This window comes from Callospermophilus lateralis, chromosome 18 (assembly GCF_048772815.1).
Source record: "Callospermophilus lateralis isolate mCalLat2 chromosome 18, mCalLat2.hap1, whole genome shotgun sequence".
Taxonomy (NCBI): Eukaryota; Metazoa; Chordata; class Mammalia; order Rodentia; family Sciuridae; genus Callospermophilus; species Callospermophilus lateralis.
Genome location: NC_135322.1, coordinates 16,344,824 through 16,357,145, shown reverse-complemented (window position 1 = coordinate 16,357,145; position 12,322 = coordinate 16,344,824). Strand labels below are relative to the sequence as shown.

Sequence of the window (12,322 nt, the reverse complement as noted above, 5' to 3'; positions counted from 1 at the left end):
CTACAACTAAAAAAAAAAAAAAAAAAAAAAATAGGGCAAAGAGAAGTCTTGTGTTTATTCTGTTAATGTCTCTATCATCTTGTTCCTTCCATATCCTTTTAGTTACTTTTTAAAATTTGTTAATTTTTATTTTTAGTTGTATATGGACATAATAACTTTATTTTTAAGAGGATTGAACCCCGTGTCTCTCACATGCCAGGCATGTGCTCTACCACTGAGCTACAGCCCCACCCCAGTTATTTTTAGGTTTTTAAATTTAAGCAATCATTTGTAGCTTTCTAACCTTGTTCTTTTTCATCTCATTTTCTCTAGCCCTTTCATCTTAAATAAATTTGAGGGTTGGCTTAACAAGTTGACTTATATATTTTTTTTTTTGGTAATTATGATTGGAATTACATTAAACTTGTAGATAATATTGGGAAAATGGGCATCTTTGCCAACCTGACTTTTCCTATTTTTAAAAGTTGAGTACAGGAGGCAGACACCTATAATCCCACTGACTTTAGAGACTGAGGCAGAAAGATTGTAAGTTCAAGGCCAGCTTCAGGAACTTAGTGAGGTCCTAAGCAACTTAGTGAGACCCTGTCTCAAAATAACAAATTATAAAGCGTTGGGGATATGGCTCAATGGTTAAGCTCTCCTGGGTTCAGTCCCCAGTAACGCCCCCTACCCCCTGCCTGAAAATTTACTCATTTAGTTCACTTTTATGAACTTCTATAAAAGGAAGAAGTTTTCTTGGTTAGGCCCTTACACAGCTTTTGTTTGAATTATTTCTAATAACATCTCAGACTTTTTGTCATTTTTATGAATTCTGAATAGGTTAGTTAAAGTGGCACCCAGATCTCCTACAGTGTTTCAGTCAACTTTCTCCTGGTATTTTCTTTGGTATAACTTTTGTCTCCCAGAGTTCTGTAAAGTTAATTCTGACAGGATTTTGTTGTTGTTGTTGGTACCAGGGTGCTTTACCATTAGCCAGGCCATACTCAGAGTTCCCTCTTATTTCATTTTTGTTGATGTTACTCCCATTCCCATCCCCATTTTGTGGTGCTTGGGATTGAACTCAGGTCCCTTTACAGTTGAGCTATATTCCCAGCCATTTTTTTTTTTAATTTTTAAATTTTTTAATATTTATTTTTTTAGTTTTAGGTAGAGACAATATCTTTATTTTACATTTATGTGGTGCTGAGGATGGAACCTAGTGCCTCATGCATGCCAGACAAGCACTCTACCACTGAGCCACAACCCCAGCCCCATTCTTATTTTTTGAGACGGGGTCTCACTAAATCGCAGAGGCTGGCCTGCAACTTGTGATACTCTTGCCTCAACCTCCCATATAACTGGGATTACAGGCATGTGCCAATGCAACTGATGCATGCCTTTCTTTTTAAACTATTTATGTTTAAAGTGGGGCTTTTTTGTGGACACATATAATTAGGTCTTGATTTCTCATCTCCTCTGCGAATCTTATCTTTTAATTGGTGTATTCAGACATTTTACCCTTGTAATTTTTTGTACCACTGATTAAATCCACTGAGCCACATCCCCAGCCTTTTTATGTTGTGATTTTTTTTGAGACAGGATCTCACTAAGTTGCTTAGAACCTTGCTAATTTGCTGAGGCTGACCTTGAACTTCCTATGCTCCTGCCCCAGCCTCCCAGGGATTACAGGCATATGCCATGGCACAGAGCTACCCTTCTAATTTTTTATGCAGTTGGATAATATCTACCATCTTTCTAATTAAATTGTTTTGTTCCATTTGTTCCACTTGCTTTTGTTTTCCCCTTTTTGTTTGGTCTTAATTGAAATTTTTATCTGATTTCATTTAATCTGTTTTATTGTATAATTTATACTTCTTTTTAAAACTTTTTAAGTGTTGCCTCTGAATTTTCAATATTATTTTTAACTAATCTAAGTTCACTTTAAAAAAATGCTAGACTGCTTCATACACAGTGGAAGCCTTATAACTGAGTGTTCCCAATTTCTCTTTCCCATTCTTGTTGACATTCCTGTTATTCAGTTCACTTATCCATGTGCTATAATCAGCCACTACATTGTTATCACTGTTGCTTTAAATGAGCATTTATCTTTTAGATCAATTAAGAATAAAAGAACCAAAATATTTTTATTTTACTTTCATTATTCCTTCTTTGTCTTCCTTTATTTATGTAGATTCATTTTTTACATATAGAAATTTTCTTCTTCCTGAACAATTCCTTCTTAATAATTTATTCAGGGTAAGTCATCTTGATAAATTATCTTAGTTTTTCTTTGAGAAAGCATTTTTCCTATTCATTTTTTTAAATATTTTATTTTTTAGTTGTAGTTGGACACAAAACCTTTATTTTATTTATTTATTTTTATGTGGTGCTGAAGATCAAACCCAGGGCCTCACATGTACTAGGCGAGTGCTCTACCTCTGAGTCAAAACCCCAGCCCCTCCTATTCATGTTTGAAGGATGATTTCTTTCTTTTTCTTTTTTTCTTTTCTTTTTTTAATTTAGAGACAGGGTCTTGCAGAGTTGCCTAGCACCTTGCTATTGCTGAGGCTGGCTTTGAACTTGAGAGCTGCCTCAGCCTCCTGAGCCACTGGAATTACAGGTGTGCATCACTGTGCCCAGATCAGGATAATTTTCTTCGACAGAAAATTCTAAGTTGATGGGTTTTTTTTTTCATTCCACTCTTCTTGTTTGGATGCCATTGTGCCTCACTATTTAAAGTTCATTGCACAAACTTTACTATATCTTTTCATATGTAAGTTATTGTGCCAGGCCAAAAAACATGAAGCCATATGAGCAGTCCTTCCCATAAATGGTTCACAATCCTAGGAAAACAGACAAATCAACTGATACTGTTGCAGAGTGGGAAATGCCACAAATTGGGCAAGTTCATGTGGTACAGGAATATAAATAGATTCTATAGATATAGATAACCTAGTCAAGTGATAAAATATTTTTTTTCTTTAAGAACAGGAAAGCATTGATCAAAGGAAAGATAGCTGGTCAGAAATCAGGAGATGGTTCTAGGTATGGGAACATGATGAGCAGTGGTTAGGAAGCATTGAGTGTTTTGTGTATTTTAAGAAAGGCATGTCATTGTATATGGCTGGAGTTTAATTTCTGGGGGTGAAATGCTGCCCCTGTACAGTGTGGGTGGCTGAACCAAAGTCACTCATGTGAATTTGGGATGATGCAAAATACCATACAGACACAAAATACCTTTTATAAGCTTCAGGATGGTTTCCCCATCTCCCGGCCTCAGGCTCCCCAAGAAGGGGGCAAGAGAAGGTCACGAGAGGCTGGAGAGAGAGAAAGAGAGAGCGTGCACACGTTAGGGAGTGGGCTTTTATTTGGGGGGATGCTGTTTCTTAGAACATTCTATCTGAAAAAGGCAGAAGGGGTAGGATTACAAAGGAACAGGTGAATGTAACTCAACCCCAGCAGGTGACGCCTACACCTGGAGCCACGCCTTATTATCTGAGCTGGGGTAACACCCAAGTTACTGAGGAAGACAATAATTGTTCAGGACCCGTGTGACAGGACTAAAAGCACGTCCATCCAGATGTCTCCCCACAGTGAAAGATGAGACTAATAAGGCATTCAGACAAAATTGTTAAAGAAGTCACATTGAAGAAATGTAAGCAGGAGAGTGTTTAAGATGTGTTTTATAGGTATAGAATTCTTGATTAAATCTTGGAATTAAAAAAAAAGGATTTAAAAGATATTTTTGAAATAATTAGGAAGATAGAAATAGAGATAATGTATTAAATTTTATTACTTTGGCAGAGTTCAGTAATTTTGGTGTGGTAATGGCAGTATGTGTAGGAGACTTTCATACTTTTTAGAAGTACAAGCTGAAGGAGCTAAAGGTAAAGTTTTTGTTTTTAGAGAAGGAAAGAGTAAATGTGGTAAATGAAAGCAATTGTTAAATACAGGTGAAGGATTTCACAAGTATTGCATTTATTTTTCAATATTTCTGTAATTTGAGTTTTTAAAATTAGATGTAAATTGGGAAGAAAGTATGCATATAAATGTGTTTATAAATGTGAGCTAGAAGAAAGGAAGGTTGGAGACAAACTATTTTCGGAAGCTTATTTCTCATTTTCAACCTCCTATCTAAAGAAAAAGTTCTGTTAATAGGGAGTTCTGTTACTTAATACTTAACAAAGATGAGTGGGAAACTTCCTCCTCAAATGAGAGGGCTCCGACATTCCCTAAGAGCAAGGAAAGGCTTATAAACAAACCTTGGTCCTTTCATTGTTGACTTTGTTTGGAAAAGTCTATTTCTGTTTGTTTATTTTATTTTATTTACTTTTTGCTGGGGAGTTACCAGAGATTGAATTCAGGAGCACTCAACCACTGAGTCACATCATCCTCAGCCCTATTTTGTATTTTATTTAGAGACAAGGTCTCACTGAGTTGCTTAGTGCCTCACCATTGCTGAGGCTGGCTTTGAGTTTGCAGGCCTCCTGCCTCTGCCTTCTGATCTGCTGGGATTATAGGTGTGTGCCACCATGCCCAACTTTTATTTATTTTAAACTAGTGATTTTATTATTTGAAGTAAATAAACATACATGGATATACATACATATTCAGACCTTAATACACACACATACATGCATCTGTATCTATATATATTCACATATGCAAAGACCCAAATATATATTCTTTTTCTACATATATGTTTTTTCCCCTGAAGATTGCCAAATGATATAAAATGGGAAGTAAGACAGGCATGGTGGTGCACACTTGTAATCCCAGAGACTCGGCAGGCTGAGGCAGGAGGATCACAAGTTCAAAGCCAGTGCCAGCAACTTAATGAAGTTCTAAGCAACTTAATGAGACCCTGCCTCAAAAATACAAAATAAAAAGGGCTTGGGTTGGTTGTGGCTCAACAGTAGAGCACTTGCCTAGCATGTGTGAGGCACTTGGATCGATTCTTGGCACCCTATATAAATAAATGAATAAAATAAAAGCCCATCAACAACTAAAAAGATATGTATAAATAATTTTTTAAAAAGAGCTGGGGATGGGACTCAGTGATTAAGCACCTGGATTCAGATCTTGAACCAAATAAATAAATAAAGTAGAGAGTAAGACACTGTTTTGCTCTAGATACCCATTCCCCTTCTATCAGGACAAATACTGTTTGTCTCTTATTTATCTTGGATCTATGTGTATTTTGACTATTTTTAAAATTGTGAATAAGAAGGCTTGACCATTTTCCCAGAAGAACTGTTACGTTATTCACAATTTTCTTCTGAGCTATTAACTCTTTTGGGACCTTCCTTATTTCAATCCCATGTCTTGGGTGTGAACTGAGAATCCCTCTCCCTTATTAGGAATGTAGTAATTCCCGTTTGTTTCCTCATCTGTAGAATGGAGCTCTAATTTTTAATAAAAAGTAAAAAATTAAGAATGTATTTCAAGCCTGGCAATGCTGATCTGTAATTCCAGTGACTTGGGAGGCTGACACAAGAGAATCACAAATTCAGCAACTTAGTGAGATTCTTGTCTCGAAATAAAAAATAAAATGGACTGGGGGTGTTGCTGAGTGGTAAAATATCCATGGGTTCAATTCCAGCACCCTGGGCCCTTCAAAAAGAAGAGGAATGCATTTAAGTGTATATCTGGATTTTGCTTCCTGGTGAAAATAGCCCTTCCTCCCATAACTCTAAAGTTGAAAGTATTAGAATACTTTACATTTTGGTACTTGTTTGTACATGAAAATTTGTACATGAAATTTTGCTTTTCATATTGTTACAATCATACATATATGTATATCTGCAAATTGATTCTAAATATAAGCATAGAATATAAAGCCTATTTCTTTTTTTTAATATTTACTTTTTTTTTTTTTTTTTTTTTTAGTTTTAGGTGGACACAATGTCTTTATTTTACATTTATATGTGCTGAGGATCGAACCCAGTGCCTCATGCATGCTAGGCAAGCACTCTACCACTAAGCCACAACCCCAGCCCTAAAGCCTATTTCTTAATGTGGACCTTTATTAATGAAGTTTTAAAGTCACTGCTTTAGAACATTTTGAAGGGCTGGAGTTGTAGCTCAGTGGTAGAGTGCTTGCCTTGCATGCATGAGGCTCTGGGTTCGATCCTCAGCACCACATAAAAATAAATAAATAAAATTAAGATTTTGTGTTCATCTACAACTAAAAAAATATTAAAAGAAAAGATTTTCAAGACCATGAAATACAGACATGGCAAATAATTACATTTATTTCTTTTTCTTTCAAGCTCTCCACTAAAATAGCAATAAAATAATTTAAAGGGTATTAGATAAGGGAAAAAAGTAAAAGAAAATGAAAATTCCATGGTTGAGAATTTATAACATCATTTTAAAAGAAGAAAATTGAACAAAGTACTTAGAACACTACCAGAAACTACAATTTAAATTGCCTACTGATGGGGCTGGGGATGTGGCTGAAGTGGTAGCATGCTCACCTGGCATACGTGAGGCACTGGGTTCCATCCTCAGCACCACATAAAAATAAAAATAAAGATATTAAAAAAAATGGTCAAGATGGTAAATTAAAAAAAAATAATAAATTGCCTACTAAGGACAATACTAAAAAGAAGTGAACCATTAATATTACAATACCTCTGAAAAAACTATAGACCTAAATTTAGCAGGTACAGGGCAACATGGGGGGGGGGTGTGCTGGGCTAAAAAGTGGGATTAGAATTTTTTTTTTTTTTTTTTTTAGAGAGAGAGAGAGAGAGAATTTATTTTAGTTTTCGACGGACACAACATCTTTGTTTGTATGTGGTGCTGAGGATCCAACCCCGGGCTGCATGCATGCCAGGCAAGCACGCTATCGCTTGAGCCACATCCCCTGCCCGGGATTAGAATTTTGTAATAAATTATTAGACTGCCAGGGACCCTTTCCACACCCTTCATAGCCAGGTGATTATACTGCTTCTACCTCACAGAAGTGAAAGAGTGTGGAGGTATATTTTTCTCAAAACTGAATCAGAAAAGTCTAGACTTTGTTGACTCCAACCAAAGTAGAGGATATGGGTGAGGTTTGGGATTGAAGTGGGAATTTCAGTCTATATTCTGAAAAATGTGACTCTCCTGCACTCTTTCTCTGGCCTTCTCTTAGAAAGTGGTAGCAAGTTAACTGATTTTCCTTTAGAGAAATGCGTGACCCCCCAAAGGAAAGAATTCCAAGAATTGATATTTGGCAGTCCCCAGTGAAAAGATTAGTTTATTATCCCACTGGCACATTGAAGCCCATCCAGCCAAGAAATGAATCATATACACAGACTTTATAGTCAACTTTGTAATGCCTCTATTAAAAATGAACAATTAGGGAATCACAGTGGAGTTGAAGAATATATCTATCATGAAAGAGAAAAACCTAAACAATTAGAAGGAAGAAATGTGAAGAAAATAATAGAGGAAACAAAAACTTTTTTTTTTCAAACAGAGCAAAAAGTAAAATATCTTCAAAAAGATAGAAGATAGTAAATCTATTTAAAATAGCATTTAATGCATGAAAAAGATGGCCTCAATATTATATATGATGTCTGAATTAAGAATACACACATATGTCATAAAGATAGTGAGATAAGAGCAAGAAAATCTCTTAAGGAAGAGAAAAATGAAAATTTAAGGAGACAAAATATAACATACTTAGATGATCAGTTTAAGAAATGTCATTCAATTCATGAATTGTACAGAAGGGAAAAATACAGGAATTACAAAAGTACAATAAAGTTTCCTAGATTAATATCTACATTGAAATGCTCTACTCACTGAGCATTTCAATGAGAAAAAAAATACATAACTACCAAAAACAAACATAAGAAGGGCCAAAAACTTACAGAGGAAAGAAAATTAAAATGATTAATACTTTCTGTCACCATTATTATTCTTTCCAGCAGCATTAGAAGTCACTGGAGACATTTCTTCAAATCCCTGAGGAGAAAGGGTTTCTCTTAGAAGCCTACAGTTACCAAAAATTGTCATTTGATATGAGAGCAGAATAAAAAATATTTCCAAACATGCCAACCTGATTGAAGAGGAAACAAAGTAAGGACACTTTTGAAGGGGCTAGGGTTGTGGCTTAGTGGTGGAGTACTTGCCTAGCATGCCTGAGGCACTGGGTTCGTTTCTCAGCACCGCATATAAATAAATAAATAAAAATATTTTTAAAAAAGATACTTTTGAGAAATTAACTTTTGGTGGGCTGGGGTTGTGGTTCAGAGGTAGAGTGCTCTAGGCCTACCACACGTGAGGCACTGGGCTCAATCCTCAGCACCACATAAAAATAAAATAAAGATATTGTATCCACCTATAACTGAAAAAAAAAAAAAAAGAAATCAACTTTTGGACTGTTGTAGAATGCAGCATTGGATCCACATAATTTAATCCTATTCTTTCATCATTCAGCAGGAGCTAAAGTCCTTGTTTTATCTGTCACCTGCCTCCCTATTCCTTATGTTTTAAACATACTTTGCAAAATGAGGTGGTAAGACCTAGAACCTAAGGATACATGGTAATAGTAGTCAGAAGATTAGGAAACTATTGGGGTGATGATAGAAATAAAATATTTTTATCCACTGTGGAGCCATGTTTCAGCGTGCTAGTTAGCTCCAGCTGTTTAGAGAATTGCTGTAGTTAACACTTCCAGGAGTAGAGTTCTTAATGATTTTTAGGTAATCAAAATTTTGATTCAACCAAGCATGGTTTTAAAACAATATTCCTATGTAGGTGGTGTCCAAGTCATTATAACATTTGATATCAATATAATATCTAGGCTGTGAATTTGTTTCTGAAATTATTCTGCTTAACTTTGAAATCCTCCAATATACTGTATTCTCTTTTCTCTGAAGCCTTGCCTATTACCATCACTTGCCTATAATACTTTCTCACCCCACACTCACCCTAGTGACTTTACTTTATACTATTATCTTAATCCTAACTTTGTATAAAAGGTATTTTTTCCCAGTGTTAAAATAAACTGAGGGACTTTTGCTCAGTGTTGTCCAAGCACACACTTCTCAAAGGTTTTTAATTGAGGCATCTTTAGGTTTCTCTGAGTGATATATAGACCTAGAAAGTCATCCTTACCATGAGGAAAAAATCTGGACAAACTACAAATACTGACTTTTCTTGAACTTGTCAAAGAACTGAGGTCACAGGACAACCAAGTAATTTTGAATCTGGGGGAGAACAGATGGCTTGCTGGGAAAGATAGGACTCAAGTTATACTTCCCTAATATGAACAATTCCAGACAGCACATAAGCTAAAAAGAAAAAAAAAAATTTAGCAAATCATTAAAGATTGAATACAAGCTAGTAAGAATGTGAAACTACTAGGTATTTGCAAAATTAGAGAGTTTTCAAATTGTAGACTTCTCCAGAAATGTCTCCAAGGCACTCACAGGTAGGATGAGGTAAGTACTAAGAATTTTTTCCTTGTTTTTCTAGCTGGAAATGAGGAATAACAGTCCAGACCTTCCTTCCCTATCTCCCCTGTAGAACAGAAACTTTAATCTACATAAAGAAAAGCAGCAAAAACTGTTGCCTTAGGGTACTTGTGGAAACTGCAGTTTAGGAAAGGGACCAGTAACAGAAAAGCACTACCTCTAGGGGTAGGGGAGGAATGTGTGCTAGGCCTACCACTACAGCTGGAGGAGAGGCAAGAGTACTTGTGAAGGCCACATACCCAAGGTTCAGAGACTCAAGCCAGTCCAAGATTGAGGCTTAGTGATAACTCCTACCTGGCCCAGACCAAGATAATAAGAATCAAGGAAAAACAATAGAAGAATGCAGCTGGGAGGTCTTCAAGAGAGATTTTCTATGGAAAGCAAACAGAATACTCAAAGCAAAGGAAGAATAATTCATTGAGAAAACAAGCATGGCAAACCAACCCTTACCTAAACAAAGATATTAAAAGAATTTGAACCCACTAGTGAATTGGGGGTAATAATAGCAATGACAAATACATTGACTAGATTATCATAAATTCATGCAAAGGAAAGCATGTCCTCTTGATGCACAAAAATACTTACCTTCATATCTTTTTATTGTTATCCAAGGTGTCTAGATTTCAACAAAAATTAGGAGGCATGTAAAATGCCAAGAAAAAACATACCTCAATGATACAAAACAAATAATTATAACCAGACTTAAATATGACAAAGATGTTAGAAGAAAACATCAGTAATTTAAAATAACTGACTAGCCAGGTGCAGTGATGCATGCCTATAATCCCAGCAACTCAGGAGGCTGACTTAGGAGGATTGCAAGTTCAAGGCTAGCATAAACAACTTTACAGGCCCTTAGCAACTTAGTGAGACCCTACCTCAATATGAAAAATAAAAGGGCTAGGGATGTAACTCAGTGGTAAATCTGGGTTTAATCCCCAGGACATTAATAAGAAAATAAATAAAGTCATTAATTAATAAAATAGCTACTATATAATGAACTATATGGTTAATTGCAACAGAAATGGAAACTATATGGAAGAATCAAGTAGAAATATTAAAAATCAAAATCATAGTTAACAGAGATCACTAATGCTTAGAACAGGCTCATTAGTAGATTGGACACAGCTGAGGGAGGAATCTGATTTTTTTTTAAAGGTAGGTCAATAGAAGTTCTACGAACTGAAGCACAGTGCAGAAAAGGAGGGGGGAACAGAATAGAGTCTTTAAGAGCAATGGAACATACCACAGTCTCACATAATTGTAATTGGAATCCTAGGAAAGAATGAGGAAGAAAATAATTGAAGAAAAATGGCTGAGGATTTTCCATAATTGGCGACAGTAAACCATAGATCCAAGAAGCTCAGAGAACAACGAGCAGGATGTATGCCAAAACAAACATATGTCTAGGCATATCTTATTTAAACAGTTGAAAACCAAAGATAAAGAAGAAATCTTGAAGGTAAGAGAAAAAGAAATTGCCTATGAGGAACAAACATAAGATTATGTATAACAAACTTATCAGATACTGTGCAAGCTAGAAAATTCAAAGAAACATTTTTTTAAAAAATATTTTTTAGATGTTAATGAACCTTTATTTTATTCATTTATTTGTGTGTGGTGCTGAGAGTCAAGCCCGGTGCCTCACACATGCTAGGCAAGTACTCTACCACTGAGCCACAACCCCAGCCCATCAAACATTTTTAAAGTACAGAAAGAAAAAGAAGTTGTCAATCCAGAACACTATACCTAGCAAAAAAAACCCTTCAAAAATGAAGGAGGGAAGTGACATCAGCAAGGTGGTAGAGTAGGAAGGCTTGGACCCTTCCCCATTCCCCCAAACACTTCCATTCAGTAACAGTTCATGGCAGATTTCCTTTGTGAGAAAACAGAAAGCAATTGAAAAAGCCTCTACATCCAGGAGAACATGAAACCAGACTCACTGAAGCCTGAAGGCAGATTTAGTACAACTTCTTGCTGGAGACCCTGCCCCTGGTAGAGCTATATGACCAGCACAGGATTTCTTAACTCCCAGGCTCACCCAAGAGAGGGAAGGGGATCATTTGCAGGTCCACTGCCCCATCTTCTGAGTGGGCTCCTCAGAGGACTGGCTTTTGTCGTACCAAACTTGAGGTCTGAGGAGTCTGGCATAGCCTTGCTGCTCAGGGAGGATGGAGGCAACAGCAGGCTGGTAGATGTCATCAGTCCTCCTCCACTGTTCAGCAGAGTGCTAGCAGATAACATGTCTCAGTTCTTGCCTGCCTTCTGGGGAAGGAAAGAGTTGATCTGTTCATTCCACACCCCAACTTCTCAGGGGCTGCTCAAAGAACTAGCATCTCTCTTGTCAGTTTTAGAATTCTGAGAGGTCTGGCACAGGGGAAGATGCAGATGGTATCCTGGGCTGGTAGATGGCATAGCTCCCCACACACTGGTTTGGCACAAAGTGAGGAGACAACTGCAGTTGCCTGATTTTCCCTTAAGAAGATAGAAGCCCCTAAAATCTCTGACCAGGCTACTTGGTGGAGTCTTCTGTTCAAGGCCAGTTCGTGAAGACTAAGAGAGGGACCTACTTTGTCTAATATACAGACAATATAGGACAAGAGTGTCAAAGAAAATGAAAAATAAAAAAAGAAAAAAAAACAGTCAAAGATGTTCTAAACAAAGGAAAGTGATTGGTTTTCGGAAACTAACCTTAATGAAATGGAGTTATATGATTTATCTGACAGATAATTAAAAATAACTCTCTTAAAGATCCTCACCAATGTCAAGAGAACAGTGTATGAATGAAGTGAGCATTTCCACAAGGACATAGAAAAAATGTAAGAAAATGCCAAATTATGGAACTAAAGAACACACCAATTGCATTGAGG

The 12,322-nt window shown here is 36.4% G+C and overlaps 1 protein-coding gene across 6 annotated transcripts in view; it reads left to right on the top strand.

The window, feature by feature from the left end:
* Positions 1-12,322, top strand: part of LOC143383293 (uncharacterized) — a 55,631-nt gene that overhangs the window by 5,908 nt on the left and 37,401 nt on the right. For 4 of the 6 annotated variants that reach the window (XM_076837659.2, XM_076837654.2, XM_076837657.2 and 1 more), the window contains exon 3: positions 10,732-10,914. The exons of the other annotated variants lie outside the window; for them this stretch is intronic. The gene's annotated coding sequence lies outside the window, so the exon portion shown is untranslated. The remainder of the gene's footprint in view (positions 1-10,731; positions 10,915-12,322) is intronic. 6 annotated transcript variants of the gene reach the window in all.